Source organism: Rhinoderma darwinii, chromosome 5, assembly GCF_050947455.1.
Source record: "Rhinoderma darwinii isolate aRhiDar2 chromosome 5, aRhiDar2.hap1, whole genome shotgun sequence".
Taxonomy (NCBI): Eukaryota; Metazoa; Chordata; class Amphibia; order Anura; family Rhinodermatidae; genus Rhinoderma; species Rhinoderma darwinii.
In genome coordinates, this window is record NC_134691.1 from 229,852,677 (window position 1) to 229,870,012 (window position 17,336).

Consider the following 17,336-nt stretch of genomic DNA (forward strand, 5'->3'; position numbering starts at 1 on the left):
TGTGCAAAGATGTTTCCTCCGTGAAGGGGCACCTGGGGCAGTACCGGGTCTTGCACAGGTTGCGGGCATGCATGAATGACCTAAGAGGCAGTCCTCCCTGGATGGCCATCCATGAAATGTCCTTGTGCCCGTTGGTCAACCTGCCAGATGACACGTTAGTCCAAACAGTCTCCAACGTGTCGGCATGAAGCCCTGGAACAAACTCCAGTGAGTCCTTTGCTCTGATGTGCTTGTGGATCGTCTTAGGTTTCCACAAGTCGGGCTTAAGACCCTCCAGTTGATGCTCCCTCACAAACCGGACGACATCTCCGTAGAACCAGGGAGCGTGCCAGTTGTAAGGGAAGGAGCTGTCCCACTTGTCCCAGCCAAAACCTCGCCAGAGGGGAAGGAGGAAGTAGCGGGACATGGCCTTGCCCGCAGAGCCGTTTGCTGTCCTCAGAGTCCTACGAACACAGTCACATACAAAAGCGATCCGCAGCAGAGTGGGAATGTCGGGTATACCCTTCCCACCTTTGCGGGGCTCCTTGTACATAACAGTCCGCTTTACTCTGTCCATTTTCGAGCCCCAGATGAAGCGAAACACAGTCCTGGTAATGGCCCTCGAGACGGTGGCAAGAGGGGGCCATGCCTGTGCAGTGTATTGTAGCACAGGCAAGACTTCGTTACGCAGGACCATTGCTTTGCCCTCAATAGTGAGTTGTCTGAGGCTCCACAGTCCGATCCTTTGGTTGACTTTGGCCAAGCGTTCTTCCCACGACTTTAGGGCTGCACCTTCCTTACCGAACCAGACTCCCAGAATTTTGATGAAGTCCGGCTTGATAGTAAACGGGAAGGAGGCAGGAGAAGGCAGGTACCACTTTCCGAAGAGCATGGCTTCCGACTTCCCGCAGTTGACTTTTGCCCCTGAAGCGCGTCCGAACTCCTCACAGGTCTGGACGAGTGCAGTCACCGAACTCTGGTCAGCGCAGAAGACGGTCACGTCGTCCATGTACAGCGAGCATTTGACCTCGAAGTGTCCTGGACCTGGTGCGGTGATCCCTCTGATCTCTCCATTCTGCCGGATAGCCTCTGCGAAGAGCTCTATAACACAAACAAAAAGGAGAGGTGAAAGAGGACAGCCTTGTCTAACCCCCGACGATACAGGAAAGGGGTCAGTCTTCCAGCCGTTCACCAGCACCGAGCTGTAAATGTCGCAATACATCAGGTTAACATACAAACAGAACAACCTGCCAAGCCGCAGCCTACGCAGAGCCTTACCCATGAATTCGTGAGAGACCCGGTCAAAAGCCTTCTCCTGATCCAGACTGACCAGGGCCGCGTGTGTACGGCGGCTTTGCATGTAATGCACCGTGTCCCTCACCAGGGCAAGACTGTCGGCCACCCTACGGCCAGGAATGCCGCAGGTTTGGTCCGATCCGATGATCTGTCCGATGACAACCTTCAGTCTGTTGGTCAATACTTTGGCGAGGATCTTGTAGTCCACGTTCAGGAGAGAGATGGGACGCCAGTTTTTCAGGTCACATCTCTCCCCCTTCCGCTTATACAAGATCGTGATCATGCCTTCTCTCAAGGACGGTGGCATTCTACCCTCCACCACCATCTCCTCATAGAGCTCCAGCAGGTCCGGACAGATCAAGTCCCCCAGCGCTACATAGAGCTCTGCTGGGAGACCATCACTTCCCGGGGTCCTGCCGGGTCTGAAGGATTTAGCGGCAGAGAGCAGTTCCTCCACCGTCAGGGGTACATCCATAGCCTCCGTACCTGCAGGATCAAGATGATTAGTGATACCTGACAGGAATTTATCGGCGGCTTCGGGGTCAGTGGTTTTCCGGGAGTAGAGGTTTCGGTAGTAGTCTGTGACGACTCCCATCACCTCCTTCTTCCCAGAATGCATGTTTCCGGTCTCATCTCGGAGTTCCTTCAGGGGCGTGTGGCCGGCATGGAGTTTCCTGAAAAAGAACGAGTTACATTTCTCACCCTTCTCCAGGTTCTCCACCTTGGAACGAAAGACAATTCGCTTGGATTCCTCCTCAAAGTGCCTTTTCAGGCCCTTTTTGGCTTCCTCCAGCTCCTTCCTGACGTCCCAGCCGCATTGAAGGAGGTCTTGCAGGGATCGCAGCTGACGCTGCATCTCTCTGAAGTCTCTCTTCCTCTCACACGCCTGTTGACGACTTTTTGCCTGAAAGAAACAACGAAATTCAACTTTAACATATTCCCACCAGTCACAGGTTTTGTCAAAGAAAACTTTATCATTCCTCCAAACAATATAGGCGTCTCTAAGTTCCGCCAGTACCTCCTCTCTTTCCAGCAGGGCACAATTCAGCTTCCAGGAGCCAGGGCCGGGAGGAAAACCGTGGCCGATGGCACCCTGGAAGAGAATGGCCCTGTGGTCAGAGAAGAAGCAGGGGATCATGGAGTGCCCATGCTGCTTGACTGCCCGGGAGGTGAACACAAAGTCAATCCGAGAACGAAGTGAGCCATCGGGTCGGCTCCATGAATAGTTCACAGAGCCGATCCCCATGGAGCCCACAACGTCCTGCAAGGATGCTTCGGTTACCATCTCGATAAGCAGTTTGGAACTGACATCCAGTTTGATTGAAGTGCCGGAACTTCGTCCATCCTCTTCGATGGGGCAGTTGAAGTCCCCGGCCATCACCACTGCCCTAGTGGTGGCGAGCTGGGTCCGCAGGGTCTGGAATAGTTCCAGGCGCTCAGCCTTCATAGGGGGAGCGTATACGTTGATGAGCCTAATCGGCTCTCCTGCCCAGGAACCGTCTACGACCAACAAGCGGCCGCAGGCGAGCTCCTGGACAGAGTCAACAGTAAATACGCTTCCCCTAATCAGGATGGCAACCCCTGCAGACTTACAGTCGCCCCCACCAGACCAGTAGGACGGGCCATGGGTCCACTGCCTGGCCAGATGATGGTATGACCTGGAAGAGGGGAGAGTACATTCCTGCAGCATAAATACATCACTCGACTGCTTGGAAAGAAAAGTTAGCACCATCTGACATCTAGTCCTATCTCTAACACTCCTCACATTGAGGCTAAAGATGTTAAGTTTAGCAGCCATGGGGGAGAATAAAGAAGGTTAGTGCAAACGATACACCTTAGTTACCAGTCCGGTCGGGCGGATCCTCCTCGCCTGGCGGGTCCGAAAGATCCAGCAGGCCCTCTGACAAAAATTGTTCCAGGATTGTAGCCACCTGGATGTCTGTTGTGAAGTCGATGACCTCAGGTTCAGACACGAGTTCCTCCACCATCTGCTCCATTTCCTCCTGCTGCGCAAGGGAATCTTCGCAGATTTCCACGACTTGTCGCTTTGAGGACTCAGCAGCTGGGCTGTCCCTCACCTTTCTCTTCCTCTGGATGGCACCTGAGGAGACAAGAGGGGGAAAATCCTCCAGGGAGAGGACTCCAGCAGCTGGAGGGGAAGATGTTAGTGCTGCTGGAGCTGGGGAGAAGGGAGGCTGGGTTGGGAGAGGTGCAGGTGACAGGACCACTGAGATGGGTGGGTAGGAGAAGGTGAGAGCCTCAGTGGGGGTGACAGGGGTTGGGGACGGGGGGGTGGGGAGGGCCGGGCGAGGGAGGGTGGGAAGGGTAGGGCGAGGGAGGGCCGGGAGAGGGGGGGGAGGGACTGTCGTCTTCTTACCATCCTTCTTTTTCCCGGTCTTCTGTGCCGCTGGAGCTCTGGCTGGGGCGGGGTTCCCTCTGGCTGGAGCTTTCGCTGCTACAGTTGCCCAGGATCGATCCCTCTTCGGGCAGTCCTTGTAAGAGTGGGCTGCTTGTCCGCAGAGGTTGCACATTGTCCGTTTCGGGCAGTCTTTGGTCTCGTGTCCTGTTACCCGGCAGTTCTTGCAGGCGTCCTCCTTGCAGTCCTTCACCGAATGACCCTTCTTGCTGCATCTCCTGCAGATCTGCGGCATGTCCGGGTAATAGATGAGGCCGTAGGAGTTGCCCAGCGAGAATGACTGGGGCAGGTGCTGGAGGCCGTCTTCCGCGCTCGAATCCTTGTTCAGTCGGACGATTACCGACCACTTGCCAGTCCAGAAGCCGAGTCCGTTCAGGATGTGGGTGGGTTCCCTCACCACTGTGCAGAACCGCTTCAGGAGCGTGGTGATGTCTTTGCCGGGGGTGTGTGGGTTCCGCATTGAGACCGTCACCCGCCTTTCCTCTCTTTGGACAGGGCAGTTGCCCACAAAGCGAGAGAAAGGGGATTCAGGCCTCGCCGCTTTCACCATCTCCCAGTACCTTCTGCAGATGTTGATCGAAGCGAAGGTCACGAAGAACATCCCGGTCATGAAGGCCTGGATACTGATGGTCTCCGGCTTAGCGAAGCCCTGATCCAGGAGCATCTTCTGGCAGAACACTTCTTCCGTCATGTCCGGCACTCTCCCGTCCACCTCCTTGAGCTTCAGGGCCACCGTCTGCTTCATCCAGGGCTCCAGGGTTGGAGCAGCCTGGTTCGGCTTCCTGGTGGCCTGTTGGCTTGAGGAGGCTTCAGGAGGAGATGTCCTGGCCTGGGCCGGCTCACCTGGTCCATCAGCCTTCTCCTTCTGGGTGGCAGGGTTGCTGGTTGAGGCCATGGCTTCTTCCAGCTGTTCCTGTCGCTTGGGGAGGATCTTCGATAGCTCTTTCCCGAAGGGGGCGGAGCTATGCAAATCTTCTCCTTGCTGGCCGAGGTTCTTCCACGAAATTTCTTCCGCAGCGGTTCCTCGTCGAGCTTCTTCTTCTGCGGCCGAGCTTCTTCGAAGATCCCCTTCAGCAGCGGCTCTTCTCCGAAGTTCTCCTTCTTCTTCCCGGCAGCGATCTCCCGGAGCTTCTTCCTCGATGGCGGCTTCTCCCTTCTGGATCGTCGTCTTCGCTGGTTCTTCTCCGCAGTTCGTCGCCGGCTTCGTCTGGAACGCTCTTGGATCGCTAAGCTAGTGTTTATAGCCCCCAGTGGTTCTCCGAGCTATCTATCCTTACAAGGACTGATAAGAACAGATTTTTTTTTTTTTTTTTTTATTGAAAGCCCGAGTCGTGCTTTCTATCACCCAAGTGCAAAAAAAAGTGCAGGGGTGCCACACAAAAAGTGCACAAGGATGCGGTCTATCGCAGCCCTTCTCTTAAAAGAGAGAGGCCCCGCATAACCATTCCCCGACCCTCCAAGCCTTAGGCCAAGAGGATCGAGGATCGATGATCCCCCCTTGCCGAAGCTTAGGGAGACCCAACAACACTCCAAGGCTTCTACCTGGGCTGCCACCCCAGTGTCCACCTTGGAGCCTGCTTCTACTTGCACCTCCCTTCCGGAGAAGGGAGGCCGGGTTGCAGGGGAAAAAGGAACCAGAAGGCCACACATTTTCCCCCTAGACCTTGGACGGGTCCCAAAAGGGCACCGCATCCGAAATCCTGTGACAAACGTGACAAACACACAGTGAAAAACAAAATTAAATAAGTGGATGTGCGCTGTGATACAGCCTGGACATCCGCCAGGTATATAAAAATTCCTCATCTCCCAGCCAGAAGGCCGGGAGAAAAAAGGTGTGTGCTCATATAGCGTGAAAGAGAGTGCGTGCAAGTGTGCCTTCACTCAGTGGGATCCCACCCCCAGTGAGTTAGGGCACCCCAGGGTCACCAGCCCTGGGGCACATAGCAACTCGGGCTTCCAAACTACCCGGCCTAATGACCTCGATCCGGCGGTCGCCTGGTCACCTACAAATGGTACCTTTAAACCAAATGCGTACACCAGAGCGATGACCGTTGTGGTTCCCTGCCCTCACCTCGGCGTTCTGTCATCCCCCTACGATGGCCCACGTACCACCGGCAGGGATGATTACTAACCTCAGCTTGAGCAGGTACTACACTTGATCTTAGCCAAAAGGCCGAGAAGCGATAACCCGAATGGGCCGGCCGTTGACCGAGCCTGCCTAATACTGCTGTTCACCCCTTGCAGCGATTGATTCAGCCTACTCCTAGGCAATTCCATGGGGCCCTGCAGGCTCACACACATTTACAGCTACTAAGCGGGAGGGAGGTGAATAAAGGCCGGAGAGGAAGCCAGACAGGATTTGCTTCTTTTGCTTGCACCACAATGCAGTGCTGAAAGAGGAGGAGGAATCTACATAAAAACGCCTTCCTGGCAACGCCCAAATGCCCTCCTGCCATGCAGATAAACACTGGCAGCGGCAGCAAGTGCATGCCCACAGCCACCCCTTGTTCCTTCACACCTTGTATCAGCTTTAATCCAATCCAGTCCGGTGCTGCCTGCTGAGCAGCACTGACCAACACTGCCTGGGCCCAGGCTTTTATCTCTGAGGCAGGCCCCATTATGATGTCAGAAAGCTGGCTCTGGAATCCTGAGGGCTCCACTATGACACGTGCAAAGTTCCGTCTGAACTTTATATAAGACGGTGCGGCTCAGTCAGTCACTCAGTGTTGCCTGAGAGGGCAACACTGCAACAGCCGGCCGCCAGGCTGTCTTTTTTTTGCACAGCTACTTGCCTCCAGGAGGCCACAAGAGGGAGACAAGGGACTGCAAAATGGAAAATAGGCATCCACCAACTTTACAGACAACTTCTCTTTGCTCCTACAACCTCCATCCTTGCACAGTTTGTTATTCTTCCAGGTAACATAGTAACAAATCCAAATTGCTGCTCTCTTTGTAGGCAAGCAAGGGTTTGTTGCAACTGCAATTCTTACTTCTTCTTGAAATGTAGGGACGACAGTACATTCCATCACATCCATCTAGTGTACACAGGTAGGTCCATTGTGGCGGGTAGGCGGCTGGCTGCTTTAATGGCTGTTTGCTGTTCCCCTACTCCACTCCACTCCACTATTTGACTGTGGTGCTGCATCAATCAGTGGCTGGCTCAGGTGCAGCTCTTTAACTTACCTAAAAGGGAGGGCGGAGAGAAGACAAGGAAGGTGAATGAGCTGTTCCAATGTGAAATGCCGGAAACACAGAAACACAGAAGACACACACACACACACACACACACACACACACACACACACACACACACACAACAAGAGGTGGCAATGTATTAATTAATTGCATTTAATAAATGAGCTCATTATCACACATGACTGTACAAATGCATTGTCCAACAGGTGTTGAAATAATGGGATTAAAAGGGGAGATCCCATCAGAAAGACAAAAACAATAGCAAACACAAATAGCACTTTTGGAATCTGATTTTAGTCAACACATAAGGGAAGGGTGCACCGGTCCTGGAAATACTGCAATACCAGGTCAATGCGTGGAGTGGACAGAGCAAGCTCTATTTCCATCTCCCTGTTCGAAAAATCCATTTAATATATGGTCCCCAGATAGGGGACGTATCAGATATTAAACTGATAAGAACAGATTTTTGATTGAAAATTGCTTTATTGACAATCAATCGTCATCATACAAACATTACTGCGACGCAGCGCAAGCCATGAAGCAGCAAATAATAAATAATAACAGTCGTCAAACATAACATGACAGTATAATACACAGTACAGGCTAGCCTATGCTATACATTACACCACATGCTACACTAACATTCTTGCATTCACTAAAGCCAAACAACAAAGCATTACAGACAAGTGATGGGATAGGGGAGTGGGTAGGAGGGGATAGGGAAGGGGGAAATCACAGGCCCGAAGCTTTATTGAAAGACAACACACAAGAAGGGAGAGTGGGGGGAAGGGGAGTATCAGTCCTCTTCCTCATCGACGTCCGGGCTGTCCCAGGTGGAATAGTCTCTGAGCAGGCTGTGGATCAGCCTGCGGCAGTCCTGGACGGACACACTCTCTCTCCGCAAAATCAGACGGTTCCTGGCGAACCATATAGCGTCCTTAAAGCAGTTCATAAGGCGCCAGGCTTCCTGGATTGCTCCATCCGTGGTATTCCCAGGAAATAGTCCATAAAGTACCGAGCGGTACGACAGTCTGTTCCTGGGTACTGAGTCCTTGAGTTCATGTTCCAAGGCTTTCAACAGACCCTGTGCAAAGGGGCACTGCCAGAAAATGTGCAAAGATGTTTCCTCCGTGAAGGGGCACCTGGGGCAGTACCGGGTCTTGCACAGGTTGCGGGCATGCATGAATGACCTAAGAGGCAGTCCTCCCTGGATGGCCATCCATGAAATGTCCTTGTGCCCGTTGGTCAACCTGCCAGATGACACGTTAGTCCAAACAGTCTCCAACGTGTCGGCATGAAGCCCTGGAACAGACTCCAGTGAGTCCTTTGCTCTGATGTGCTTGTGGATCGTCTTAGGTTTCCACAAGTCGGGCTTAAGACCCTCCAGTTGATGCTCCCTCACAAACCGGACGACATCTCCGTAGAACCAGGGAGCGTGCCAGTTGTAAGGGAAGGAGCTGTCCCACTTGTCCCAGCCAAAACCTCGCCAGAGGGGAAGGAGGAAGTAGCGGGACATGGCCTTGCCCGCAGAGCCGTTTGCTGTCCTCAGAGTCCTACGAACACAGTCACATACAAAAGCGATCCGCAGCAGAGTGGGAATGTCGGGTATACCCTTCCCACCTTTGCGGGGCTCCTTGTACATAACAGTCCGCTTTACTCTGTCCATTTTCGAGCCCCAGATGAAGCGAAACACAGTCCTGGTAATGGCCCTCGAGACGGTGGCAAGAGGGGGCCATGCCTGTGCAGTGTATTGTAGCACAGGCAAGACTTCGTTACGCAGGACCATTGCTTTGCCCTCAATAGTGAGTTGTCTGAGGCTCCACAGTCCGATCCTTTGGTTGACTTTGGCCAAGCGTTCTTCCCACGACTTTAGGGCTGCACCTTCCTTACCGAACCAGACTCCCAGAATTTTGATGAAGTCCGGCTTGATAGTAAACGGGAAGGAGGCAGGAGAAGGCAGGTACCACTTTCCGAAGAGCATGGCTTCCGACTTCCCGCAGTTGACTTTTGCCCCTGAAGCGCGTCCGAACTCCTCACAGGTCTGGACGAGTGCAGTCACCGAACTCTGGTCAGCGCAGAAGACGGTCACGTCGTCCATGTACAGCGAGCATTTGACCTCGAAGTGTCCTGGACCTGGTGCGGTGATCCCTCTGATCTCTCCATTCTGCCGGATAGCCTCTGCGAAGAGCTCTATAACACAAACAAAAAGGAGAGGTGAAAGAGGACAGCCTTGTCTAACCCCCGACGATACAGGAAAGGGGTCAGTCTTCCAGCCGTTCACCAGCACCGAGCTGTAAATGTCGCAATACATCAGGTTAACATACAAACAGAACAACCTGCCAAGCCGCAGCCTACGCAGAGCCTTACCCATGAATTCGTGAGAGACCCGGTCAAAAGCCTTCTCCTGATCCAGACTGACCAGGGCCGCGTGTGTACGGCGGCTTTGCATGTAATGCACCGTGTCCCTCACCAGGGCAAGACTGTCGGCCACCCTACGGCCAGGAATGCCGCAGGTTTGGTCCGATCCGATGATCTGTCCGATGACAACCTTCAGTCTGTTGGTCAATACTTTGGCGAGGATCTTGTAGTCCACGTTCAGGAGAGAGATGGGACGCCAGTTTTTCAGGTCACATCTCTCCCCCTTCCGCTTATACAGGATCGTGATCATGCCTTCTCTCAAGGACGGTGGCATTCTACCCTCCACCACCATCTCCTCATAGAGCTCCAGCAGGTCCGGACAGATCAAGTCCCCCAGCGCTACATAGAGCTCTGCTGGGAGACCATCACTGCCCGGGGTCCTGCCGGGTCTGAAGGATTTAGCGGCAGAGAGCAGTTCCTCCACCGTCAGGGGTACGTCCATAGCCTCCGTACCTGCAGGATCAAGATGATTAGTGATACCTGACAGGAATTTATCGGCGGCTTCGGGGTCAGTGGTTTTCCGGGAGTAGAGGCTTCGGTAGTAGTCTGTGACGACTCCCATCACCTCCTTCTTCCCAGAATGCATGTTTCCGGTCTCATCTCGGAGTTCCTTCAGGGGCGTGTGGCCGGCATGGAGTTTCCTGAAAAAGAACGAGTTACATTTCTCACCCTTCTCCAGGTTCTCCACCTTGGAACGAAAGATAATTCGCTTGGATTCCTCCTCAAAGTGCCTTTTCAGGCCCTTTTTGGCTTCCTCCAGCTCCTTCCTGACGTCCCAGCCGCATTGAAGGAGGTCTTGCAGGGATCGCAGCTGACGCTGCATCTCTCTGAAGTCTCTCTTCCTCTCACACGCCTGTTGACGACTTTTTGCCTGAAAGAAACAACGAAATTCAACTTTAACATATTCCCACCAGTCACAGGTTTTGTCAAAGAAAACTTTATCATTCCTCCAAACAATATAGGCGTCTCTAAGTTCCGCCAGTACCTCCTCTCTTTCCAGCAGGGCACAATTCAGCTTCCAGGAGCCAGGGCCGGGAGGAAAACCGTGGCCGATGGCACCCTGGAAGAGAATGGCCCTGTGGTCAGAGAAGAAGCAGGGGATCATGGAGTGCCCATGCTGCTTGACTGCCCGGGAGGTGAACACAAAGTCAATCCGAGAACGAAGTGAGCCATCGGGTCGGCTCCATGAATAGTTCACAGAGCCGATCCCCATGGAGCCCACAACGTCCTGCAAGGATGCTTCGGTTACCATCTCGATAAGCAGTTTGGAACTGACATCCAGCTTGATTGAAGTGCCGGAACTTCGTCCATCCTCTTCGATGGGGCAGTTGAAGTCCCCGGCCATCACCACTGCCCTAGTGGTGGCGAGCTGGGTCCGCAGGGTCTGGAATAGTTCCAGGCGCTCAGCCTTCATAGGGGGAGCGTACACGTTGATGAGCCTAATCGGCTCTCCCGCCCAGGAACCGTCTACGACCAACAAGCGGCCGCAGACGAGCTCCTGGACAGAGTCAACAGTAAATACGCTTCCCCTAATCAGGATGGCAACCCCTGCAGACTTACAGTCGCCCCCACCAGACCAGTAGGACGGGCCATGGGTCCACTGCCTGGCCAGGTGATGATATGACCTGGAAGAGGGGAGAGTACATTCCTGCAGCATAAATATATCACTCGACTGCTTGGAAAGAAAAGTTAGCACCATCTGACATCTAGTCCTATCTCTAACACTCCTCACATTGAGGCTAAAGATGTTAAGTTTAGCAGCCATGGGGGAGAATAAAGAAGGTTAGTGCAAACGATACACCTTAGTTACCAGTCCGGTCGGGCGGATCCTCCTCGCTTGGTGGGTCCGAAAGATCCAGCAGGCCCTCTGACAAAAATTGTTCCAGGATTGTAGCCACCTGGATGTCTGTTGTGAAGTCGATGACCTCAGGTTCAGACACGAGTTCCTCCACCATCTGCTCCATTTCCTCCTGCTGCGCAAGGGAATCTTCGCAGATTTCCACGACTTGTCGCTTTGAGGACTCAGCCGCTGGGCTGTCCCTCACCTTTCTCTTCCTCTGGATGGCACCTGAGGAGACAAGAGGGGGAAAATCCTCCAGGGAGAGGACTCCAGCAGCTGGAGAGGAAGATGTTAGTGCTGCTGGAGCTGGGGAGAAGGGAGGCTGGGTTGGGAGAGGTGCAGGTGACAGGACCACTGAGATGGGTGGGTAGGAGAAGGTGAGAGCCTCAGTGGGGGTGACAGGGGTAGGGGACGGGGGGGTGGGGAGGGCCGGGCGAGGGAGGGTGGGAAGGGTAGGGCGAGGGAGGGCCGGGAGAGGGGGGGGAGGGACTGTCGTCTTCTTACCATCCTTCTTTTTCCCGGTCTTCTGTGCCGCTGGAGCTCTGGCTGGGGCGGGGTTCCCTCTGGCTGGAGCTTTCGCTGCTACAGTTGCCCAGGATCGATCCCTCTTCGGGCAGTCCTTGTAAGAGTGGGCTGCTTGTCCGCAGAGGTTGCACATTGTCCGTTTCGGGCAGTCTTTGGTCTCGTGTCCTGTTACCCGGCAGTTCTTGCAGGCGTCCTCCTTGCAGTCCTTCATCGAATGACCCTTCTTGCTGCATCTCCTGCAGATCTGCGGCATGTCCGGGTAGTAGATGAGGCCGTAGGAGTTGCCCAGCGAGAATGACTGGGGCAGGTGCTGGAGGCCGTCTTCCGCGCTTGAATCCTTGTTGAGTCGGACGATTACCGACCACTTGCCAGTCCAGAAGCCGAGTCCGTTCAGGATGTGGGTGGGTTCCCTCACCACTGTGCAGAACCGCTTCAGGAGCGTGGTGATGTCTTTGCCGGGGGTGTGTGGGTTCCGCATTGAGACCGTCACCCGCCTTTCCTCTCTTTGGACAGGGCAGTTGCCCACAAAGCGAGAGAAAGGGGATTCAGGCCTCGCCGCTTTCACCATCTCCCAGTACCTTCTGCAGATGTTGATCGAAGCGAAGGTCACGAAGAACATCCCGGTCATGAAGGCCTGGATGCTGATGGTCTCCGGCTTAGCGAAGCCCTGGTCCAGGAGCATCTTCTGGCAGAACACTTCTTCCGTCATGTCCGGCACTCTCCCGTCCACCTCCTTCAGCTTCAGGGCCACCGTCTGCTTCATCCAGGGCTCCAGGGTTGGAGCAGCCTGGTTCGGCTTCCTGGTGGCCTGTCCGCTTGAGGAGGCTTCAGGAGGAGATGTCCTGGCCTGGGCCGGCTCACCTGGTCCATCAGCCTTCTCCTTCTGGGTGGCAGGGTTGCTGGTTGAGGCCATGGCTTCTTCCAGCTGTTCCTGTCGCTTGGGGAGGATCTTCGATAGCTCTTTCCCGAAGGGGGCGGAGCTATGCAAATCTTCTCCTTGCTGGCCGAGGTTCTTCCACGAAATTTCTTCCGCAGCGGTTCCTCGTCGAGCTTCTTCTTCTGCGGCCGAGCTTCTTCGAAGATCCCCTTCAGCAGCGGCTCTTCTCCGAAGTTCTCCTTCTTCTTCCCGGCAGCGATCTCCCGGAGCTTCTTCCTCGATGGCGGCTTCTCCCTTCTGGATCGTCGTCTTCGCTGGTTCTTCTCCGCAGTTCGTCGCCGGCTTCGTCTGGAACGCTCTTGGATCGCTAAGCTAGTGTTTATAGCCCCCAGTGGTTCTCCGAGCTATCTATCCTTACAAGGACTGATAAGAACAGATTTTTTTTTTTTTTTTTTTATTGAAAGCCCGAGCCGTGCTTTCTATCACCCAAGTGCATAAAAAGTGCAGAGGTGCCACACAAAAAGTGCACAAGGATGCGGTCTATCGCAGCCCTTCTCTTAAAAGAGAGAGGCCCCGCATAACCATTCCCTGACCCTCCAAACCATAGGCCTAGAGGATCAAGGATCGATGGTCCCCCCTCGCCGAAGCTTAGGGAGACCCAAACACACTCCTAGGCTTCTACCTGGGCTGCCACCCCAGTGTCCACCTAGGAGCCTGCATCCTAGTTGCACCTCCCCTCCGAAGAAGGGAGGCCGGGTTGCAGGGGAAAAAGGAACCAGAAGGCCACACATTTTCCCCCTAGACCTCAGGAGGGTCCCAAAAGGGCACCGCATCCCAAAATCCTTGTGACAAACGTGACAAACACACAGTGAAAAACAAAATTAAATAAGTGGATGTGCGCTGTGATACAGCCTGGACATCCGCCAGGTATATAAAAATTCCTCATCTCCCAGCCAGAAGGCCGGGAGAATAAAGGTGTGTGCTTAAAAGTGTGAAAGAAGAGTGCGTGCAAGTGTGCCTTCACTCAGTGGGATCCCACCCCCAGTGAGTTAGGGCACCCCAGGGTCACCAGCCCTGGGGCACATAGCAACTCGGGCTTTCAAACTACCCGACCTCCTGACCTCGATCCGGCGGTCGCCTGGTCACCTACAAATGGTACCTTTAAACCAAATGCGTACACCAGAGCGATGACCGTTGTGGTTCCCTGCCCTCACCTCGGCGTTCTGTCATCCCCCTACGATGGCCCACGTACCACCGGCAGGGATGATTACTAACCTCAGCTTGAGCAGGTACTACACTTGATCTTAGCCAAAAGGCCGAGAAGCGATAACCCGAATGGGCCGGCCGTTGACCGAGCCTGCCTAATACTGCTGTTCACCCCTTGCAGCGATTGATTCAGCCTACTCCTAGGCAATTCCATGGGGCCCTGCAGGCTCACACACATTTACAGCTACTAAGCGGGAGGGAGGTGAATAAAGGCCGGAGAGGAAGCCAGACAGGATTTGCTTCTTTTGCTTGCACCACAATGCAGTGCTGAAAGAGGAGGAGGAATCTACATAAAAACGCCTTCCTGGCAACGCCCAAATGCCCTCCTGCCATGCAGATAAACACTGGCAGCGGCAGCAAGTGCATGCCCACAGCCACCCCTTGTTCCTTCACACCTTGTATCAGCTTTAATCCAATCCAGTCCGGTGCTGCCTGCTGAGCAGCACTGACCAACACTGCCTGGGCCCAGGCTTTTATCTCTGAGGCAGGCCCCATTATGATGTCAGAAAGCTGGCTCTGGAATCCTGAGGGCTCCACTATGACACGTGCAAAGTTCCGTCTGAACTTTATATAAGACGGTGCGGCTCAGTCAGTCACTCAGTGTTGCCTGAGAGGGCAACACTGCAACAGCCGGCCGCCAGGCTGTCTTTTTTTTGCACAGCTACTTGCCTCCAGGAGGCCACAAGAGGGAGACAAGGGACTGCAAAATGGAAAATAGGCATCCACCAACTTTACAGACAACTTCTCTTTGCTCCTACAACCTCCATCCTTGCACAGTTTGTTATTCTTCCAGGTAACATAGTAACAAATCCAAATTGCTGCTCTCTTTGTAGGCAAGCAAGGGTTTGTTGCAACTGCAATTCTTACTTCTTCTTGAAATGTAGGGACGACAGTACATTCCATCACATCCATCTAGTGTACACAGGTAGGTCCATTGTGGCGGGTAGGCGGCTGGCTGCTTTAATGGCTGTTTGCTGTTCCCCTACTCCACTCCACTCCACTATTTGACTGTGGTGCTGCATCAATCAGTGGCTGGCTCAGGTGCAGCTCTTTAACTTACCTAAAAGGGAGGGCGGAGAGAAGACAAGGAAGGTGAATGAGCTGTTCCAATGTGAAATGCCGGAAACACAGAAACACAGAAGACACACACACACACACACACACACACACACACACACACACACACACAACAAGAGGTGGCAATGTATTAATTAATTGCATTTAATAAATGAGCTCATTATCACACATGACTGTACAAATGCATTGTCCAACAGGTGTTGAAATAATGGGATTAAAAGGGGAGATCCCATCAGAAAGACAAAAACAATAGCAAACACAAATAGCACTTTTGGAATCTGATTTTAGTCAACACATAAGGGAAGGGTGCACCGGTCCTGGAAATACTGCAATACCAGGTCAATGCGTGGAGTGGACAGAGCAAGCTCTATTTCCATCTCCCTGTTCGAAAAATCCATTTAATATATGGTCCCCAGATAGGGGACGTATCAGATATTAAACTGATAAGAACAGATTTTTTTTTTTTTTTTTTTTTTTTTTTTTTTTTTTTATTAAACCATTCAGGTTTTTTTGAATAAAACCGAGAACTGTAGTTGTTCAAACCACCTCTCTATTTTTCAAAAAATCTCATCACTCTGGTTCATTATTTTATTTTCCCATCAAATACAAGATAAGTCAAACAAAATTCCTCAAACTAAATACCGCCATTTTAACATTCGCCATATCCCTTCCGCATCCATACCTTTTTCTAGATCCCATTTATAATAAAAATACAATTTAGCCAATACCATACTAACCACATCCTCCATCTCAAATACTTCTCTTTTATACACATTCAAATTCCTCGTATTCCACAAAACCTCTTTCACACAAGTCAAAAAAATCCACAACACTCTATCCTTTTCACTACCCAAACTACACAAACCAAACAAGACAATTTCGTACGTCAAACTCTTCAAACCAGTCAATTCTTCGCACAACCCACTCAACTTTTTCCAAACATCCTTTGCATGCTTACACGACCAAAACACATGACTCACATCCTCATCATCCCCACAACCTTCTCTCGGACACCTTTCAGATGCAACCAAACCTCTTCTTTTCTGAACACTCCTTACAGGCAACACTCCATGTACCGACATCCATAACAAATCTTTCTGCTTATTTGACACATCATACGTAACAATCTTCTTCCACACAGACCTAGACTCCATCGAATTCAAACCATTTACAGAACACATCACATTATTCATACACATACTTCTCACAACATTCTTTTCACTCAAAAATCTCTCCATTCTTACATCCTCTAGCTGGAACTTTTTAATAAATTTTTCAACATACAAATACCACCCTGTGCACTGAAAAGCAATTGGTTTACATAAATTACGTTTTTCCCACCTTAGACGCTGAATCACCGTTCCAGCTAAATATTTCGACATTCTGGAAGCCTTGGATTCTTTAAATAAAAGCTCTACAAAAAAACGTACACAATTAATTCCGATGAAAATCTCCAAATTTGGGAAATCCAAGCCTCCATTACGTCTGCTTTTCATTAGAATTTCTCTCTTTGCCTTCTCAATCCCGCTCCCCCATAAAAAAAGGAACAAAACTCTATTCACTTTTTTTAACATAGCTACAGCAGGAGGAAAAACCAGAGCAACATATAAAATCATAGGAAGAATAATACTTTTGACAATTAAAACCTTCCCCGAAAAAGAAAGATCCCTCATTCTCCACATTTCCAACTTTCTCACAATCCTACCACCTAACTCATCCCAACTTTCTCTCCCTTTCAGCTCATCATCAAACACAATACCCAAAATTTTCACACCATTCACCTGTTCCATATCAGAATCACTCACCCGCTCATTACTGAAAAAAATTTTAAATTTGCTCTTACCCCAATTTATTTTAAAAGCAGACGCAATACAAAACATATTTACGATCAACTTCACTCTGGACATATCATACACTGAATCACACAATACGCAAATATCATCCATATATCCCAAAGCTTTCACACGTTTTCCATCACACCCGGGCACCACCAAACCTTTCACAACCTTATCATTTCTAATCATTTGCAACAATGGTTCAATCGCACAAATAAATAGGATGGGAGACAACGGACAACCCTGTCGCACACCAGACATAATATTAAACGATTCTGAAAAAAACCCATTCACCTGCACACAGCTCTTTGCATTCGCGTATAAATTCTTCAACAAACTCACAAACTGAACCGGAAAACCCATTCTCTCTAACACTTTGAACAAAAACACATGCGCCACACGATCAAACGCTTTCTCAAAATCTAACGCACACACAATCACCTTCTTATTCCGACCCTTACAATCCTCAAGCATGTCCCGCACCAACGCCACGTTTTCATGCAATTTCCTTTTCGGTACCGCACATACCTGATCCTCATCAATCACACACCCAATCACATCTCTCATACGATTCGCAATCAGCTTGGCAAAAATTTTATAATCCGTATTAAG

General features: G+C 51.6%; 2 non-coding genes and 2 pseudogenes across 2 annotated transcripts; all 4 read right to left on the reverse strand.

Moving 5' to 3' along the window:
- Positions 1 to 5,806: 5,806 nt before the first annotated feature.
- On the reverse strand, positions 5,807 to 5,876 carry LOC142654716 (U2 spliceosomal RNA; annotated as a pseudogene).
- Positions 5,877 to 7,196: 1,320 nt separating this feature from the next.
- Positions 7,197 to 7,383, reverse strand: LOC142653905 (U2 spliceosomal RNA). The gene has a single exon (XR_012848755.1). It is a non-coding gene; the product is annotated as a U2 spliceosomal RNA (small nuclear RNA).
- A 6,421-nt stretch (positions 7,384 to 13,804) lies between these two features.
- Positions 13,805 to 13,874, reverse strand: LOC142654718 (U2 spliceosomal RNA; annotated as a pseudogene).
- Positions 13,875 to 15,190: 1,316 nt separating this feature from the next.
- Positions 15,191 to 15,389, reverse strand: LOC142654304 (U2 spliceosomal RNA). Its single transcript, XR_012848989.1, has one exon. It is a non-coding gene; the product is annotated as a U2 spliceosomal RNA (small nuclear RNA).
- Positions 15,390 to 17,336: the final 1,947 nt, after the last annotated feature.